General features: G+C 43.7%; 1 long non-coding RNA gene across 1 annotated transcript; it reads left to right on the top strand.

Moving 5' to 3' along the window:
• Positions 1–4,953: 4,953 nt before the first annotated feature.
• Positions 4,954–12,618, top strand: LOC148165053 (uncharacterized). The gene is made up of 2 exons (XR_015767787.1): positions 4,954–5,047; positions 12,331–12,618. It is a non-coding gene; the product is annotated as an uncharacterized LOC148165053 (long non-coding RNA).
• Positions 12,619–20,068: the final 7,450 nt, after the last annotated feature.

The raw sequence follows: 20,068 nt of genomic DNA, 5'->3' as shown, positions 1-20,068 counted from the left end.
CCAGCAAAACAGGATTTGGAGAAACAAGGGGTATGAAAGTAGGTGTTACATAGTAATGGAATGGTAGCTTCCAAGTGCACTATCAGGCCAACTATCTCAGAGGGCATGGAATAGATAGGGTCTCAAACCAGGTTAAATGCTCAAAACACACGCATTATTAAATCAAGAAAAAAACACAAAGAGGGAGAAGCAAAGGGAAAGGTGGGGTAGGCCGACACATCTAGGATAAGACACAACGGGGTAGAAGCATGAGGGTACCTGAAGCCGTGGGGGGGACATAATGTTTGCATGACCTGTCTCTTGGCTACGTCAGCCTTCCCTGCTAACGGTGCAGTTACAAGCACCAGAGTTGAGGTTTGAGCAAAGCCATGCCACCCACAGGTAGAAGTTTCCCTGGATCACTGACACATGCTGACACCAAAGAAATGCACAGACCAGTACGCCTGGCCACCGATGTAGCTCATCAGTTAGCCATCTGAGTAACTGTGGGTTTTACTTGTATATTTTGGTCAGAGGATGGGGCCAGACTAGTTGTCATCTTCTGCATTAAGACTTCATGCATCGGGCACCTGGGTGGCTCAGTCGTTAAGCGTCTGCCTTCAGCTCAGGTCATGATCCCAGGGTCCTGGGATCGAGTCCCGCATCGGGCTCCCTGCTCAGTGCGGAGTCTGCTTCTCCCTCTGCCTGCTCTGCCTCTGCTCCCCCTGCTTTTCTCCCTCCCCTCATAAATGAATGAATAAATAAATAAATAAATCTAAAAAAAAAAGAAACAAACAAACAGTGGTTGCCTGGAAGAAAGGTAGCTAGAGGCTGGGAAACAAGGGTGGAAGGGAGAATTAATTTTTATGGTTATTCTCTTTTATGCTATTTGAAATTTTTATCATGTTCTCTGCTCAGCAGGAAGCCTGCTTCTCCCTCTCCCACTCCCCCTGCTTGTGTTCCCTCCTTCACTGTATCTCTCTCTGTCAAATAAATAAATAAAATCTTAAAAAAAAAAAAAGACTTCATGCATCAAGGCTGCCTGGGTGGCTCAGTAGGTTAAGGGTCTGACTATTGTGAGATAGAGCCCTGCTTCCTTCTGGGTTCCTTGCTCAGCGGGGAATCTGCTTCTTCACTCCCTCTCTTCTGCCTCTCCCCACCCCTCTCTAAAACAAATAAATAGATCTGTTAAAAAATGATTTCCTTCGTGAATATTTAGTGTCTCACGTATCTTTAGGATATCATGAATACTTAGAATACTTAGAGTGTCTCATATTCTCTTAGTACCTCAAAAATAATTAGGTATCACTTGGTCCTTCCATCCTTTCTCATTTTAACACACCCACCTTGTTTTGTTTTGTTGTAAAGATTTTACTTATTTATTTAACAGAGAGAGACACAGCGAGAGAGGGAACACAAGCAAGGGGAGTGGGAGAGGGAGGGGGAGAGGCAGACTCCCCACCGAGCAGGCAACCCCATGTGGGGATCTATCCCTGGACCCTGGGACCATGACCCCAGCCGAAGGCAGATGCTTAATAACTGAGCCACCAGGCGCCCCAAACACACACATCTTGTATTTATTATCTTTCCTTAATAAATTTATAAAAGGTTTTGCCATTATCTGACAAATCATAAACTCATTCATTTTCTAAACTGGAATAGAATGGTCTACAAAGCAAATGCACATTACAGTAGGACAATGTATCCAAGTCAGAGAAACCTCTGGGAATGGCGAAAGCTAGTCAGGACAAGAGGGCCCAGAGCCCTGGGGAGGACTCTTCAAAGACCTAAGGGGAGAGGGACTTTCTCCTTTGGGAGTCAGGAGCTGAACGCAGGAAGGGAAGAGGGCCAGCCAGAGCCTACAAAGGAGTGCTCAGGGGCCAGTGGCCAGAGGTGTGATAGGGAAGCAGCTAGGATAAGCAGATGCAGCCTAGCATCCAACCCCGACACACAGAATTGCTGACACCCAGACTTGGAGCCAGAGACTTTTCCCTGAGGCCCCCAAAGGAAGGGAGAATTCAGAGAAGAGGTGAGAGGAGGCATGGCCAGGCCCAGGTCCCTCCCAGCCCAGTCCAGCCCAGCCTTAGGGCCTGTGAATAAAGACCAACTCATACCAAGACGGCCCAGGTTTCTTGCAAATCTGTAACTTCCTTAAAGTTAGCTATTTTTGTTACTCCTTGTAGTCGTTGAGGCAGCTGAACTAGTAAAATGAATAAGCGTTTAAAGCAAAGAAAGGAGGAGGTGCAAGGGGGATTAGTTACTTATTTCAACGCTGGCCTGGGGAGTAGGGAAGGTATGTGTGTGTTGGGACTGGGGTGGGGGAGGATATGGCCGCACCCTGGGAGCCTATGGGAAGAGATCGGGAAGCCAGCCCCGTCCCAGTGGAGGTGTGAAAGCTGGAGGGGGCCGGGGTGGGGGTAGGGGTGGGGTGAGAGCCCTGACCTGGGCCGCTCCGCGAGCCCCCGAGGGAGTACTGGGGCTTTTAAAAAACCACTTTGCTTTGTAGTCAGAGGTATAGGAACTGACTGCTATGGGCAGGGGGGACTGTGGGAAATAGTTCTGCCCCTCCCCTCAGGGCTCCCACCGTCCCTCCTCCATCACTGTACGCTCATTGTCTGTTCTCTGTGGGTCTCCCCTGCCAGACGTGAGCGGCCCGGGAGCAGGCACTGTGTCCGATTCACCTCTTTCTGCCTCACAATGTGGCCCAGCGTGGGGCCTGACACTTGGAAGTTTCTCAAAGAGTTACTTGTTGGATGAATGAACAAATGAATGCTTTCTCCGAACTACTCTGAACTCTAGATGGGATTTAGGATTTACAAAGAAGGAAAGGCCTGATCGCAGCTCTGGATTCCTTACATCACTTAACCAGCCATTCGTGTGCCTCCGGGATTCAAGGGGGTGGTGAACCCCTAAGGTTTGGTTTCTGTTTATGTGCATTTTCCTGGGGATAAGATTCTACATGATTTATCAGGTTTTCAAAGAGGCATCTGTCCCCCGCAAAGAATGAGTAATCATTGAGAAAGTGGTTCCAGGTTCGAAATTTTATGTAAGTTTTCTCAGCATTGATTTCTCTGAACAAAATTATTTTTCCTATCAACACTACTGTTTTCTGTCTGTCTATAATCTCTTGAGCTTATTTTGTAATGTCAGAATCATCCGTTCACCTAAGTTATGTAACAAGATGCCGATGGGGGCCAGGACAGGCTACCCCAAAATATGGCAACTTGACTTATTAAATATTTATCTTAAGCTGAAGGATTTTTTTTAAGTTATTTATTTATTTATTTGATAGAGCAAGAGAGCACAAGCGGGGGGAACAGTAGAGAGGGAGAAGCAGGCTCCCCACCAAGCAGGGAGCCTGATGCAGGGCTCAATCCCAGAACCCTGGGATTATGACCTGAGGCGAAGGCAGACGCTTAACCATCTGAGCCACCGAGGTGCCCCTAAGATTTTATTTTTAAGTATTCTCTACACCCAATGTGGGGCTCAAACCTACAACCTGGAGATCGAGAGTCACAGGCTCTATGGACTGAGCCAGCCAGGTGCTCCTAGCTGAAGGAATTTTTTTTAAAAGCCACAGAAGCTGTTGGGTCACTCTGACCTTCCCCACCCCACCCTTCTGCCCTGAAACAGGTCGTAAAACTCCCCTGTGAGCGGTACCCTCCCCGTACCAGGAGGAAGCAGGACATTCTTGTTACCAGGGACAGAGAATTTAGGGCTGAGAAGGCTGTGTAAACAAGCCTTGTTAAATTAACCCTTACCTTCCTAGTTACTTCTTCACCATTTACTACCCCTAGCCCAAACCCCCTTGTCAGTTCTTCACAAATTTTTATTTCCCTAAAAGGTATAAAAGCTTTCTGCTCTGGTCCCTTCTTCAGGTCTTCATTCTCTTGGAAGGCTCCCATGTACATGTAAAATTTTTTTTTAAAACATTATTCTTTCCTCCTGTTAATCTGTCTTTGTCAGTTTCATTGTCTGACCAAGTCAGGGACCCTGTGAATGTCGAGGGAAACTTTTTCCTCCCCTACAATACCATCACCTTTGTAATCTCCCAGAACCTCCCCTTTGTCACCTCTGCTAAGGCACCCTTAATTGGTTTCTCTTACACTCGGGGTTTTGCAGGTGGGAAGACAGCATGGAGCGGGTGTGGGGCTGTTGTAAGTGAGACCTCCAGGGCAGAGGCAGAACCAGGAAGACAGCTTTTGAGATACTCAGCTACCTAATCCAATTCTCCTTGCACACTCAGCAGCCTTCCCTCCCTCTGCGTAACAATGGAAGGAAAAGAGGAAGTGGGGGAAAAATAAGGTCCTGTAATTGAGTTAGAAGGGGTAATTACCAGGACGCTGCAGCAGAGGGAAAGTACCTTCTTAAAGACAAGCCTAGGAGGCTGAGTGGAGAAATAGTAACAAATATTTGCTTGTGCAGGGAAACAAAAAAATAAAACTTCAGTGCCGAATTGGCCAGACACTGGAGAAACCTGAGGTAGGCAACAAGGACTGGGCTACAGTAGATTCACGGGAAGAGAGAAAGCTCCAAGCCAGGCGGGGGTTTTGCCGCAGCTGCTGTGCCCTGATACTGAATATCGGTGCCGTGAGGGAGGGATGAGTCAGCCCCAGCAGATCCCAGTTTAGGATTAAAGAACTAGTCGAAGGCACTTGGCAAACACCTTCCCGTGACAGGGCTAGTGACCGTTCTAAAGTGGGATCCCAGCCGCACACCGGCCACCAAGGAGGTCCTGGACCTGCTGGAAGGGATCATTTGCACGGAGACTGAGTGAGGTGCTGTTTTCCCTTCCTCTCCCCGGAAGTTCCCGCCAGATTTGCCACCCTTTGTTTCATTTCATTGCGTTGTCTTAAAACCAGGGCTGGCTTAGAGCGGAAGGCAAAGGGGGAAGTGCCCGATTATGGTTGTCGCCTCTTGCTACAGGAGGCAGGGAAGGGCGTTTTGAAACGAGAATTCTTGGTCATGGGTGTGGCTGTACGTGCATCCTGCACCTTGATGCCTCATGCGAGAGAGCGAGGCGTCGTGTGGGGATCAGGCCAACTGTGGGCTGGTCTCTTTGAGGAAGGTAAGGTCCGCCACCCCATCCTGACATTTCGAGGCAGTTGAAAGGATAGCAGGATCAGATTGCATCACTCCGCCTAAGTCTGTGTAGAAACAGAAAATGACCCAGAGCACATATTGGACCCCTGTGTGAGCTGTCCGTTCACGGTGGCTGAGCAGCCCCTGGAACAGCATGTCAGAGAAAGAGCCCCGTTTGGGGGAGGAAGTTTGTGATAGGTGACTTGGATTAGATGGTTTTGTGTTTGTTTTGAGGCAAGATATATACGTCCTGAAATTTGCCATCTTAACTGTTTTTTTTCTAAAGATTTCATTTGTAAATAGTCTTGACACCCAACGCAGGGTTAGGGCTCAGACTCGCAACCCTGAGATCAAGAGTCATGTGCTTTACCATTTGAGCCAGCCAGGCCCCCCTTAACCGTTTTTAAAATATACAAATACAATGACACTTTGAAAACCACAATGTTGTACAACTAGCACTACTATTTCCAAAATTTTTTCATCACTCTAAACAGAACGTCTGTACTCATTTGTGTGCTTATTTTTGTGTGTTTTTTTTAAGATTTTATTTATGTATTTGACAGAGACAGTGAGAGAGGGAACATAGCAGGGGGAGAGGGAGAAGCAGGCCTCCCACCCAGCAGGGAGCCCGATGCGGAGCTCGATCCCAGAACCCCAGGACCATGACCTGAGCCGAAAAGGCCGACGCTTAATGACTGAGCCACACAGGTGCTCCTGTGGTTATTGTTTAAATAACTTTTTGTCTAGAAGCTGTCAGTCTCTGCTGGTAGGTGGAGTCAGGTCAAGTTATACAGAGTCAGCAGATTTCTTCGCCTCAGTTTCTTTTGTCACAGGATTGCTGTGAGGTCTTTTATGTGTAAACAGCATTGCTACTTTCCTTCTACATGCGCACAGCTACTTTGACAAAGTAGAAATTATATCAAACTACCCAAAACTTAGTGCTTAACCCTACAACCCTTTCACCTGCTTTCAGTTCAATTCAATGAATCATCAAGTTGGGTAGGAATCATCTGGGCTTTTTTTCTTAGTGTTAACTAGGGTCATTTACGCCACTGCAGTCTTCTGGTGGTTCAGCTGGAGCTGGATGGTATAATATGGGCTCAATCGTACGTTGGGAGCTGGCTATGGGCTTGGGTGGTATATTTCCAGCATATAACCTGGGCAGTAGGGTTCCAAAAGCAGCAAGAGAGAAAGGTTAAGACCCCTCTGTGCAAACGGTTTTCAAGCTACAATCTGGCTGCAATCTGACTCATCATTTGCTAATGTCCCATAGTCCAAAGCAAGTCACATGGCCAAAGCCAGAGTCTATGTGGAGGGGAGGGGACTTAATGAAATCTGGATACATCCAGTGTGTTTCTTTGGGTCCTTAATTGCAACAGCATACGGGCATCAACATTTTGCATTTTGCTTTCCCCCTTAACAGTGTATCTCTTTTCCAAGTTGATATAATTATCATAATTACATTTGTAATGACTACACAATAGTCAAAGGACTGCCAAAACGTGCCTAATCATTATTACTTTATTTTTTTGTGGTTTGTTTTAATTTGCACTGTTACAAATAAATCATTAAGCTCTTCCTCCTCCACGGCTGCTGCTGCCTTCTTCTACTCCTGGTACTACTCGTGTGTTCCTTCGGTGCAGACCTGGTACCTCCTTTGTGAAGCAGCCCCTGAGGAGACTCCAGCACTCTCCATGGCCAACCAAAGGCCAGGGAAGGAGTCAAGGCTGAGAACAACGATCATATTAATTTGAAGGTGGTGGGCAGGACGGTTCTGGGTGCAGTGTAAGATTAAGAGGTATACAGCCCTTAGTAAACTCATGAAAGCCTATTGTGAACAGCAGGGTTTGTCTATGAGGCAGATCAGATTCTGATTTGATGGGCAGCCCATCAATAAAACAGACACACCTGCACATTTGGAAATGGGGGATGAAGACACCATAGATGTGTTCCAGCCGCAGACGGGAGAGTGTGTACTACAAAGGGAACCTGAGGGGCCCTGGCTGGCTCGCTCAGTAGAGCACATGACTCTTGATCTCGGGGTTCTGAGTTTGAGCCCCAACTCTATGTTGGGTGTAGAGATTACTTAAAAATAAAATCTTAAAAAAAAAGGGGGGGGGAGAACCTGCTACTTTATACTAGAACTCTGTTCCTCCAGACCAAGAAGACATTCTCAATGAGAAAATCAAAATTTGGTTCCATCACATCCTGAAAAAAGTATAGTTTTCTCTATTCGCTCATTTTCCCCTTCCCCATTCCTTTATGGTATATAAAGTAATTGTGCATGTGCACAAGCACATTACATTTTTTTAAAACTAAATGGCCGGGGCACCTGGGTGGCTCAGATGGTTAGGCGTCTGCCTTCGGCTCGGGTCATGATCCCAGGGTCCTGGGATCGGGCCCCGCATCGGGTTCCCTGCTCGGCGGGAGGCCTGCTTCTCCCTCTCCCATTCCCCCTGCTTGTGTTCCCTCTCTTGCTGTGTCTCTCTCTGTCAAATAAATAAAATCTTTAAAAAAAAAAAACTAAACGGCCAATGGTATGTTTTGATGCACATCAAATGGATATGGGATGGGGGAAAATACTGGTTCTATGAAAATACCCCCTTTCTCCATTAATGGCGTGCTCATTCAGCTCTGATCTTTATATTCCAGTAAGGTATTTTGCTCTCACTGTTTAACAAAAAAAGGACAGCATAAAAATCCTTGCATTCTTTGTTCGATTGGAGAATTTTTAATGTTTTTCATTTATCATTGTAAAACCAAGGACAATTTTATAACTTTTTTGTACATAGCTGTTCCATGTGGGACACTTTTTTTTTAAAGATTATTTATTTATTTATTTGACAGAGAGAGAGAGTGAGCGAGCACAGGCAAGGGGAGAAGGAGAGGGAGAAGCAGGCTCCCTGCTGAGCAAGGAGCCCAAAGTGGGGCTCTCTCCCAGGACCCTGGGATCATGACCTGAGCTGAAGACAGACGCTCGATGACTGAGCCACCTGGGCACTCTGTCCTAGTTACTCTAAAGGAAATGAAACCTAGATAGTTGTCCCTTCAAGTGTCTTGTTTAAATTTCTTGTTCTTTAAAAAAGAATATCATTAAACAGATATTTATTGAGTATTATTGAGTACCTACTATGTGTAAGGAATTATTCATGAGTGCTAAGGACACCTGTTTACTTAGATTTTTTTCAGGAGAAACTCAGACAAACGTGAATATATGATACGAACTATGGAGAGAAAGTGGGGAAGGGAGATTAGATCCTAAAGAGAAGTGGGTGGGGGATGGGTTTGCTATTTTAGGTCTGCTTAAAAAATGCTTTGGGGAGCACCTGGCTGGTTCAGTCAGTAGAGCATCCAATTTTTGATCTCTGGGTCATGAATTTGAGCCCCACAGTGGGGGTAGACATTACTTTTAAAAAATAGCTTAAACAAATAAAGGGAACCTTTTTTTAATTATTATTTTTTAAAAGATTTTATTTATTTGACAGAAAGAGAGAGCACAAGCAGGGGGAGCGGCAGGCAGAGCAGGGAGCCCGACATGGAACTTGATTCCAGGACGCCAGGATCATGACCTGAGCCGAAGGCAGATACTTAACAGACTGAGCCACCCAGGAACCCCTTATTATTATTTTTTAAAAGATTTTATTTATTTGAGAGAGGGAGAGAGCACAGATGGAGAGGGAAAAGCAGACTCCCCGTTAAGCAGCGAGCCTGACATGGGACTCGATCCCAGGACCGTGAGATCATGACCTGATCTGAAATCAAGAGTCAGAGGCTTAAAGGACTGAACCACCCAGGCACCCCGCACCATTTTTTAAAGTAAGCTCTACACCCAACGTGGGGCTTGAACTCTTTACCCAAGATCAAGAGTTGCATGCTTTACTGACTGAGCCAGCCAGGGACCCCTGTAGTTGTTTATCCTGACCCCTTCAATCTTTTGCACTTTAGCTTTTGAGCTGTAATTGCTATTTTCTGTTGCTCTAGGGTATATGTGTGTGCGGGGAGAGAGATTAAGTGGCACATACCACACACAAACATGGGTAGGATCACACTTGGACATATACATGTTTCCTGTTGTGAAAAAAAAAATTGGGAATAAAATACCTGGAATCATAAGGGGCCAAATACAGAAGAAACCAAATATTTTTAATTCAGGAACTTAGGTCAGTATTTCTCTGAGTAGTGGCTGTATCTTGGCTCTGAAGAGGGATAAAAGGTTCCTTCGCAGGGGCCCATCTGGGTATGTGTGGTTCTGACCCTGTGCTATGTGCTCTGCTTGGTTGGGCGCACTCTTGGGCCCTGACCAGGAGGTGGGGCCACTTTTGGCAAGAAGAGCCCCAGGCTTGGGCTCTTGTGTCTATTTTATTCTTTTAATTTTTTTTAAAGATTTTTTTTTTAAAATGTATTTGACAGAGAGAGAAAGCACAAGCATGGGAGCACCAGGCAGAGGGAGAAGCCGACTCCCTGCTGAGCCAGGAGCCCAATGTGGGGCTCGATGCTAGGACCCTGGGATCATGACCTGAGCTGAAGGCAGATGCTTAACTGACTGAGCCACCTAGGTGCCCCTTTTTGTGTCTATATCTACTTTCCTTTTTTTTTTTTTAAGATTTTCTTTATCTATTTATTTTAGAGAGAATGAATAAGCAGGGGGAGGAGCAGAGGGAGAGGGACAAGCAGACTCCTCGCTGAGCGCAGAGCCCAACGGGGGGCTCTATCCAATGACCCTGAGATCTCGGCCTGAGCCGGAATCAAGAGTTGGACGCTTAACCGACTGAGCCACCCAGGCGCCCCTATTTCTACTTACTTTTTCTTTTTTTCTTTTTTTAAAGATTTTATTTATTTATTTATTTAATTGACAGAGAGAGAGAGAGACAGAGAGAGAGAGAATACAAACACGGGGGAGTGGGAGAGGGAGAAGCAGGCTTCCTGCAGAGCAGGGAGCCCAATGCGGGGCTCGATCCCAGGACCCCGGGATCATGACCTGAGCCGAAGGCAGTCGCTTAACGACTGAGCCACCCAGGCGCCCCCTATTTCTACTTTCTACAGTGTCCCTGACCCATAGTATGTCTGTCTGCCCCATGAGAAAATGTTTCATTCATTCATTAATTAATGTATTTATGCATCTGTTTTATCAAATAATTTGTCTATTCATTTGGGCATGTATTTATTTGTTATTGCATTCATTCATTCAGTACACATTTATTAAGGTCAAGGTTTATGCCAGAGGGAATCAATGATCACTAATTAGAGACCTAAGTGGGTGCCCAGGGAAAGGTCCTAGTCTCCAGACCTGCAGTTGGTGGTGGTGTGTAAATTGAGATCCTGGCAATGTACTGATCAACGCTTCTTGGTCCATTAACTTTGAACAAAAAACTCTTGTTTTACCACTCCAAAACCAAAATGTGCTGACTGAACCTTCTTTACCAGGAAAATGGTATTACATTTCTCTTTGTGATAGGAAAGGTTAGAACAACAGTATGTGACCTGTAGCTCTGGGCACTGATTCTGCACTATGTCAGCTGTGAAAAAACAGATATCCCTGCATTCCTTTTTTGGCAAGTGTGTGTACCTTTGTGCTTTTAAAGGATGAGGAGCATTTTTTTAAAAAAAGCAAAATTCAGACTCCCTGTCCTTAAGGAGTTTATAATCCAGCTGGAGTAATAAGGCAAGTCCAACCAGAGTTATAGATCATAGAACTAAAGAATGTTTTTTACTGAAGGCTGGCATCCAGTCTGAAATTCCCTACCAAGGTGGAACTCTCCCTACAAAGTATACTGTAAATAGTCTTTTCAGCTTTGTACCAACACTTCTCTGGTGAAGAGCCTACTATTAATTTGTTTTTATTTTTATTTTTAATTATTATTGTGTTTTTATATTGGAAAGTAATATGTGCTTAATGTAACACATGGAAGCACTATGGCAGAGTATAAAAGTAAAAAGCTAAACTTCACCTGAAATCTCCCATCTTCCCATCTGATAAGGAGTGTTACAGGATGGTGAGGATGGTTATTTTATATATGTGTACTAACATATAAGTATTTTCACCCCATACTTTCTATTGTAATCTATTTTTAAAATTAGATAACATCTAAAAAGATTAGATAACATCTGTACCATATAAAAATCAAATGGTATAAAAGAATATACAATGAAGAGGGCAACCCTTTTGGGTCCCCTTCCTCTTCGGGAGCTTTGTACTATCACTTTACTGTCGCTTAATAAACTTCGCTTTGCTGCCCACCACTCTTCCTCTGGTCTCTCTTCATTCTTTGAAGCAGAAAGCGGTGTGACCAAGAACCTGACCAAGAGCTGTGGGCACCAAAGGGGGGGAAAAAAAAGAATGTACAATGAAGAAAAAAAAAAAGAAAGGCTTCTCTCCTTCTATCTGCATCCCTCTCCTTCCAGCCCTCACTTCTCCCCAGAGGTAACCGCTGTTAAGTGTAGCCTTCCAGAGATATGCACACATGTTAATTTCTTTTCATTAAAGCAAGCTCTAGGGGCGCCTGGGTGGCTCAGTCAGTTAAGCGGCTGCCTTGGGCTCAGGTCGTGATCCCAGGGTCCTGGGATCGAGCCTCACATCGGGCTCCCTGCTTAGCAGGGAGCCTGCTTCTCCCCTGCCTGCTGTTCCCCCTGCTTGTGCTTGCTCTCTGCCTCTCTCTCTCGTTCTGTGTCAAATAAATTAATAAAAAATATTTTTAAAAAAAGTAAGCTCCACACTCAATGTGGGGCTTGAACTCACAATCCTGAGATCTAGTCACATGTTCTACTGACTAAGCCAGCCAGGTGTCCCTTAATATTCTTTTTTTAAACATAAGTATTAACATACAATATACAATATTTTCCCTGTAACAGCATATCTTAGACATTATACCATATCATTACTTAGAGGTGTTTTACCATCCTTTGAATAGGTGCATAGCCATTTCATTGTACAGATATAATTTATTAAATCTATCAATTTATGAATATTTTGGTGTTTCCAACCTTTTGTTATTACAAACAAGGCTGCAATGAATAACTTTGGCTATACACCTTTTTTCATGTATGTAGGCAAATTTGTAAGATAAATACCTAAAAGCAGAACTTCCGGACCAAAGGGCAGGTGCATTTGTGATTTTGATAGACACTGCCAGTTGCTCTCAGTAAAGACTGTATTAATTTGCATTCTTTTCTTCAATTATGAGAGTAGACTTTCCCCATGCAGTTGCCAGGATATTAATGACTTTTTATTTTATTTATTTATTTTTAAAAGATTTTATTTATTTATTTTAGGGATAGAGAGCGCCCATGTGCACCCACAAGCAGGGGAGAGGAGAAGAGGAACAGAGGGAGAGGGACCAGCAGACTCTGCGCTGAGTGCGGCTCCATCCCAGGACCCTGAGATCGTGGCCCGAGCCGAAATCAAGAGTTGGACACTTAACTGACTGAGCCACCCAGTGCCCCGATATTAATGACTTTTTAAAAAAGCTTTTGCCAATTTGCTAGATCAAAAATAATTACCCCTAGCTGTTTTCATTTGTACTTCTTTTTATTATGAATGAAGTTGAGCATCCTTTTATATATATGAGGGCCATTTGTATTTATTTTCCTGTGTGTGGTCTGTTTATATCCTTTACCTATATATTTTCTTCTTTTTGTTGCTTTTCTTGTCAATATTTAGACTTTAAATATATATATATAAAACATATCGTGTGTGTGTGTGTGTGTGTGTGTGTGTGCGCGCACGTGTGTATAAGTGGGCTCCATGGAGCCCAACACAGGGCTTGAACTCAAGACCCTAAGATCAAGACCTGAGCTGAGATCAAGAGTTGGACACCTAACTGAAACACCCAGGTGGCTCTGTAATGTATATATTTTTAATTTGCTTAATTTAACATAAAAAGACAAATACTACATGATCTTACCTATATATGGAATCTGTAAAGTGGAGCATATAGTAACAGAGAAGAATGGTGAGGAGCACCTGGCTGGCTTAGTCGGTGGAGTGTGCAACTCTTGATCTCAGGGATGTGGGTTCAAGCCCCAGGTTGGGTGTAGAGATTGCTTTAAAAAAAAATAAAATCTTTGCGGCGCCTGGGTGGTGCAGTAAGTTAAGCGTTGGATTCTTGGTTTCAGCTTGGGTCATGATCTCAGGGTCTGGAGATTAAGCCCTGTGTCAGGCTCTACACTCTAGTAATCTGCTTGAGATTCTCTCCCTCTGCCTCTGCCCCTCCCCCTGGTGAGGGCTCTCTTAAATAAATAAATAAATCTTAAAAAATAAGATCTTTAAAAATTTTTTTTAATTTTATTTGCTTTTTAAAACATCTTATTTATTGATTTGACAGAGAGAAAGCACACAAGCAGGAGGAGCAGCAAGCAGAGGGAGAGAGAGAAGCAGGCTCCCCGCTGAGCAGGGAGCCTGATGTGGGACTTGATCCCAGGACCCCAGGATCATGACCTGAGCCGAAGGCAGACACTTAACTGACTGAGCCACCCAGGCGCCCCTAAAATCTTTTTTTTTTTAGAGAATGGTGATTACCAGAGACTGAGAGTGGGAGAAATGGGGTGACGTTAGTCAAAGGGTACAAATTTTCAGCTGTCAGTTCTGGAGACCTAATGTATACCATGGAGACTAGAGTTCATAATAATGTACTGTATACTTGAAATTTGCTGAGAGTAGATCTCAAGGGTTCTCACCACCACCAAAAAAAGGGTAATTAGATGACATGATGAATATGTTAATTGGCTTGATTGTGGTAATCATTTAACAATGTATATGTATATCAAAATATCACATTGTATACCTTAAATACACACAATTTTGATTTTCTTCTTTTTTTTAAGATTTTATTTATTTATTTGAGAGAGAGAGAATGAGAGAGAGAGAGCACAAGAGGGAAGAGGGTCAGGGGGAGAAGCAGACTCCCTGCTGAGCAGGGAGCCCGATGTGGGACTCGATCCCAGGACTCCAGGATCATGACCTGAGCCGAAGGCAGTCACTTAACCAACTGAACCACCCAGGGGCCCCCACAATTTTTATTTTCAATCATAGTTTAATAAAGCTGGGGTAAAAAAAGCTGGGGTTTATTAGTATTTTCTTCTAGAGCTTCTTGTTTTATTTATTTGAGTGTCTGTTTTACCATTCTGAGGAAGGCTTGTCCACAGCAAGATTATATATATATAAAAATTCTGTGGTGTTTTCTTCTGGTACTTTTTTTCTTTCACTTTTCACATTTCAGCCTTTCCTCTAGCTAGAATTTATTTTGCTATAAAGAACAAGGCAGTGATCCAATTTTATTTTTTTCCAGGTTACTCTTCAGTTTTCCCAAACCTTTTATTGAATAATCCATCTTTTCCCAACTGATTTAGAATACTATTTTTTTTTCTAAGTAGGCTCCACATCCACTGTGGGACTTAAACTCACCACCCTGAGATTAAAGAGTGGCATGCTCTATGGACTGAACCAGCCAGGAGCCCCACCCCCAGAATACTATCTTTATTTTATTTATTTTTTAAAGATTTATTTATTTATTTGAGAGAGAGAGAGAGAAAGAGGGTGGGGTGAGGGACAGAGAAAGAGGAGAGAGAGAATCCCAAGCAGACTCCCCATTGAGAGGGGATCCAGATGTGAGGCTTGATCTCACGACCCTGAGATCAGGATCTGAGCCAAAATCAAGAGTTGGACACCCAACCAACTGAGCCACCCAGGTGCCCCCCAAACACTTGATGTTTTAATCCTGGTTATGTTAAATGTATTGATAATTTATTATGAATTGACATCTTTATAATATTGAGTATTCCTATCTAATATGTATATTTTCTTCCTCCTACCAGACTAGTTTTTGAGGCAACTTATTCAATCATTGGATGGTTCTGCTAATTTTTTTTTTCCAAAGATTTTATTTATTTATTTGACAGAGAGAGAGAGACACAGTGAGAGAGGGAACACAAGCAGGGGGAGTGGGAGAGGGAGAAGCAGGCTTCCCACGGAGCAGGGAGCCCGATGTGGGGCTCGATCCCAGGACCCTGGGATCATGACCTGAGCCGAAGGCAGACACTTAATGACTAAGCCACCCAGGCGCCCGGTTCTGCTAATTTTTAAAGTTCCTCCTTGTTTTGAAGTGCATGTCTTTCTGTGTCTTTTTTAGGCAATGGTTCTAATTTTGTCCCTTGAAACTATATAGGAGTTAAAATGTAAAGTGTTTAACATGATTTACAAAAACTTAACATTAGCGTTTCCCACTTTCCAAATCATGGAACACAAAGGAAACAGTAATATGTGCACAGAACACAGGTAAGTAGATGGAACTTTTTGTAGTCCAAGGTGATGGTGGCACAGAGGGAATCAGGTTGCCCCAGGTCCTGCTTCTGCCTAGTGGAGGGCTGACAGGATCAATAGCTGGGGTCATGTGAAATTCCTTGGGGAACATCATCTGGAAGGCTCTTCACAAGAGGATCCACTCCTTACCCATCTGTGCCTTTCTCACTTCATTTGAGCTTCCAGGACCTGCTTTTCTTCCCTAGACCTTAAATATACCAAACACATTCTCTCTCTCTCTCTCTTTCTCTTTTTTTTTTTTTTTTGAAAGATTTTATGTATTTGTCAGAGAGAGAATGAGCGGGGAGGAAGAGTAGAGGCAGAGGGAGAAGCAGACTCCCTGCTGAGCAGGGAGCCCCATGTGGGACTCGATCCCAGCACCCTGGGATCATGATCTGAGCCCAAAGGCAGTCGCTTAACCCACTGAGCCACGCAGGTGTCCCCCAAACACATTCTGTAAAAGGGGCTTGAAATTTGCCTCTGCCTAGAGTGCTATAGCTCCAGAAGTTCACACAGCTGGCTCCTCATTCTTCATCTTTTTTTTTAATGTGAGCTCTACATCCAGGATGGGGCTTGAACTTATGATCCCCAAATCAGAAGTTGCGTGCCCCACCAACTGAGCCAGCCAGGCACCCCTGCTCCTCAGTCTTTAGATCACTAGACTACTACACCTAAAGGAGCACCCCTCTTCTGCCCCAAGTCATGCTATTCTCTTTGTAACACTTATCAGCTTTAGAAATTTCCAGATGATTTGTGTGTTCGTTGTCTCTTTCCCCACCACTAGAAGTAAGCTCCAAAAGTCTTGTCTGTTTTGTTCTCTTCTGTCCATAGAGCCTTATTCAGGGCCCACACAGGCCCTCAATAATTGCTGTTTGCTCTACCCTATTACTTTTTTTGGCCATCCTGGCCGCAGAGAGACCACGGGACCTTATCATCCCCTTTGCAGAATCCAGATATACTATGTCAGCAGTATTCTCGGAACCCATCCAGTTTAGTAACCCTATCAAAAACGGAAATGAAGTTAGCTTGGCAGGAAATGAGGTCAGTTTGGCAACCGGTGGTGAAACATGTGAACAAGGTGGGAGTTCATGGTCTGAATTAACCATGTCAGATATGTCCCATGGCAGAGGAATAGGAAGATCGAATGGACCATGAGCTGTGTTGGGCTGTGTAGGAAAGATCCCTGTAAGCTGGTGATTGCTTTCTGTGTGACTTGGGCAGCAAATGTGTAGTGGAGTATGGCTGAGTCTTCCCAACCTGGCATAAATTTCTCATGGCATCTGCAGGATGTGGGTTTGGCCAAAATCAATAAATACCATTTATTGAGCCTCCCATACCTTGTGCTAGGCATCTGTTATCTCTACTCCTCCTAATACTCCCGCTAAATAGGAAATATTATCCATTTCAGAGAGAATGACACAGAAACTTAAATGACTAAAGGACCTGCCCAAGGTCACAGGGTGTGTGATAAGGCAGGGAGTCAATCCAAGCCCTCTACCCCAGCTTGGGCTCCCCTCCTTTTTTTTCTCTATGCTAACTGAGAAAAACAATGCAAATCTAGGGCTCTAGTGAATTCTTTTGCAAGCAAACATTGATTTGAATCTATCTAGTGGGGTACACAATGCTCAATTCTGAAATGTTATATTTAAGACTTTGGAATTACTCTTGTTAACAACAGAAATAGAAGATGAGTCCATGTAAAAAGAAAAAAATGTACCAAAATATCTATGGTGATTATCAGACATGATCAGCATACTCAAATTTCCGTGTGTCACCGTCTATCAAGAACTAATAGGCATAAAAGCTCATCAATAGAATATATCCATAAATGAAAATAATGATGCTGTTAGTATACATGAAAGATATAATTGAGCTCATTAACCTCCTGTTTTATCCATATCGTTCCTGAATTTGTGGAAACAATGATGCAATTATAGCGAGAAAGAACAGAGGCCGGTGAAAATTAGACTTCCATGTGGAGGACATTTAACTGTTTAATTGCCTGCTCACATCTTCCCATTACTTCTAGATAATCAAAGCCGCTGGCTGCCTTTCCCTCCCCCCTCTCTAAGCCCCCTGTCCTGCACAGGATGTTTGAATTGGCACTAAGAGGAGTGAAATTCTTGGGTGGGGTAGTTGGGAGATGCGGTCTGGAAACTGCCAACAGCTATTCTTGAAATCACTTGTAGGAACTTGTCTGAGGGAGAATGGAGTTGACATGTAGAGAGATGTACAGACGAGAAAGAAGAGGGAGAGAGAGAGCCAGTGTTAGTTGCACTTGCCCTTGAGGCTCTTTCTGTGGTTGTCTAAGCTAGTTGAGTTTGGTTTCTTTCACCTGTAGCCAGGAGTCGGACTGTTTACTTATTCATTCCAAACACCTAAACCATCAGCTTTCTTTTTTGGCTATTTGACCTTCATCCTTTCTGATCTGGGGAGAATTCTGTTCTCTGTGTGTTGGTGTATATTTGTCCTCACCCATTTTCTTTTAAGAAATCTTCCCTTCTAGGCTCTGCCCTTACCAGTGATCTGTTCTCAGGAACTGTAAATAAGTTTTAGTACTCACTTTGTTGAAACAAAGTTAATTCTACTTTTTAAGTCAGCGTCATCTGTTTAAAAATAATGTTTTTTTTTTCTCTTTCGATTTACCCCTAAAACTGGATGTGGGCAAGTCTTGGAGTCAACTGGGGAGTAGTAAATAAAGCACCAGAAATGGAGTCAGGACAAAGGGGCTTGAAACCTAGCTCTTTTATTTTATTTTTATTTTTAAGGTTTGTTTATTTATTTATTTATTTATTTATTTATTTTTAAAGTAATTTCTACACCCAGCGTGGGGCTTGAACTCACAATCCTGAGATTAAGAGTTGCATGCTCTTCCAAATGAACCAGGCAGGCTCCCCAAAACTAGCTCTTTTAGTCTGACTGTGTGACCTTGGGCAAATTTCTTGAAGGTTCCTGAATTTGTCCTCATCTGTTAAATGAAATGAATATGTGCAAGCATCTCGTACAGTGCCTGGGACACAACGCATGCTCAGTAAATGTTTGTTAAATGAATAATTGTAATGAAGGAACTGAATCATAGTATCCCTTTTTGAATCTACCATGTAGACAGTAAGTTCCCTTTGTCTTTAGAGCTCTACCCCATTTTCTTAGCCCACTGAGATCAAAGGTCACACCCCCATCTCAGTTTGCTCAAACGTCAAAGCCCTAAAAGAGAGCATTTGATTGGCAGACGTTAGGTCACATGCACCATGTGGGCAGTGAGAGGAAGTTTCTATGGGAAGGATCTTCTAGGGACACTTTCAGGTTCTTTTTTTTTTTTTTTAAGAGTTTATTTATTTATTTGACAGAGAGAGACACAGCAAGAGAGGGAACACAAGCAGGGGGAGTGGGAGAGGGAGAAGCAGGCCTCCTGTGGAGCAGGGAGCCTGATGTGGGGCTCAATCCCGGGACCCTGGGACCACGACCTGAGCCGAAGGCAGATGCTTAACAACCGAGCCACCCAGGCGCCCCGACACTTAACAGGTTCTTTAGTGAGAAGACAGATTCCTGGATCAACTAATTAATTCATGCTGGGGATTACTAATAAAGGCTAATTTTGGGGCGCCTGGGTAGCTCAGTCGGTTAAGCATTTGTCTTTGGCTCAGGTCCTGATCTCAGGGTCCTGGGATCAAGCCTGGAGTTGGGCTCCCTGCTCAGCGGGGAGTCTGCTTCTCTTTCTACCCCTCCCCGTGCTCCCGCTCTCTCTCTTTCTCTCTCGAATGAATAAAATCTTTTTTTAACTTTATTTTATTGTTATGTTAGTCACCATACATTACATCATTAGTTTTATTTTTTATTTTTTATTTTTTTTTAAAGATTTTATTTATTTATTTGACAGAGAGAGCACACAAGCAGGGGGAGCGGCAGGCAGAGGGAGAGGGAGAAGCAGGCTCTCCACCGAGCAGGGAACCAGACGTGGGGCTCGATCCCAAGACCCCAGGATCATGACCTGAGCTGAAGGCAGCCGCTTAACCAACTGAGCCACCCAGGCACCCCTACATCATTAGTTTTTGGTGTAGTGTTCCATGATTCATTGTTTGCGTGTAACACCCAGTGCTCCATGCAATACGTGTCCTCCTTAATATCAATCACTGGGCTAACCCCTCCCCTCACCCTCCCGAATAAACTCTTTTTTAAAAAAGGCTAATTTATCATAAAATTATCACAATATACTTCAAAATAAAATATATTCGTGGAGGGGCACCTGGCTAGCATGCCACTCTTGAGCCCCACGTTGGGCATAGAGCTTACCTAAAAAAAATTATATGTATATATTCATGGGGTTGATTATTTTTGGATTATTTGTGCCTTTTCCCCACCCCTTGGGGGAGAATTATCAGAACTGACAACAGAAACTCAACAGCTTTGCCGTTGACCACATTTATGAAGCTACTCACTGTGATGGAAGAGCTGGAGAAATAAAAAGGTGGTGGGTACAGACATGAATCCTCAAGACTTTGGCCATGCCAAAGACAGGCTTACCCCAATAGAGTTCATTTACAAATCAGCAAGCGTGTTTACAAAAGGAACTGCTAAAATCTTTTAGGGTCTAGATTGGAAGGAGGGCAGAGGACCATTTTACTTTATAGAAAGGGATGGCATTTAAAATTTTTTCCAAGTTTTATTGGGATATAATTGATATATAATATTGTATTCATTTAAAGTATAAACCTA

Source organism: Eumetopias jubatus, unplaced genomic scaffold (genome assembly GCF_037043125.1).
Source record: "Eumetopias jubatus isolate StellerSeaLion01/CBP00866 unplaced genomic scaffold, mEumJub1_p1.0 scaffold_1, whole genome shotgun sequence".
Taxonomy (NCBI): domain Eukaryota; kingdom Metazoa; phylum Chordata; class Mammalia; order Carnivora; family Otariidae; genus Eumetopias; species Eumetopias jubatus.
This window is presented reverse-complemented; position numbering and strand designations above follow the sequence as displayed.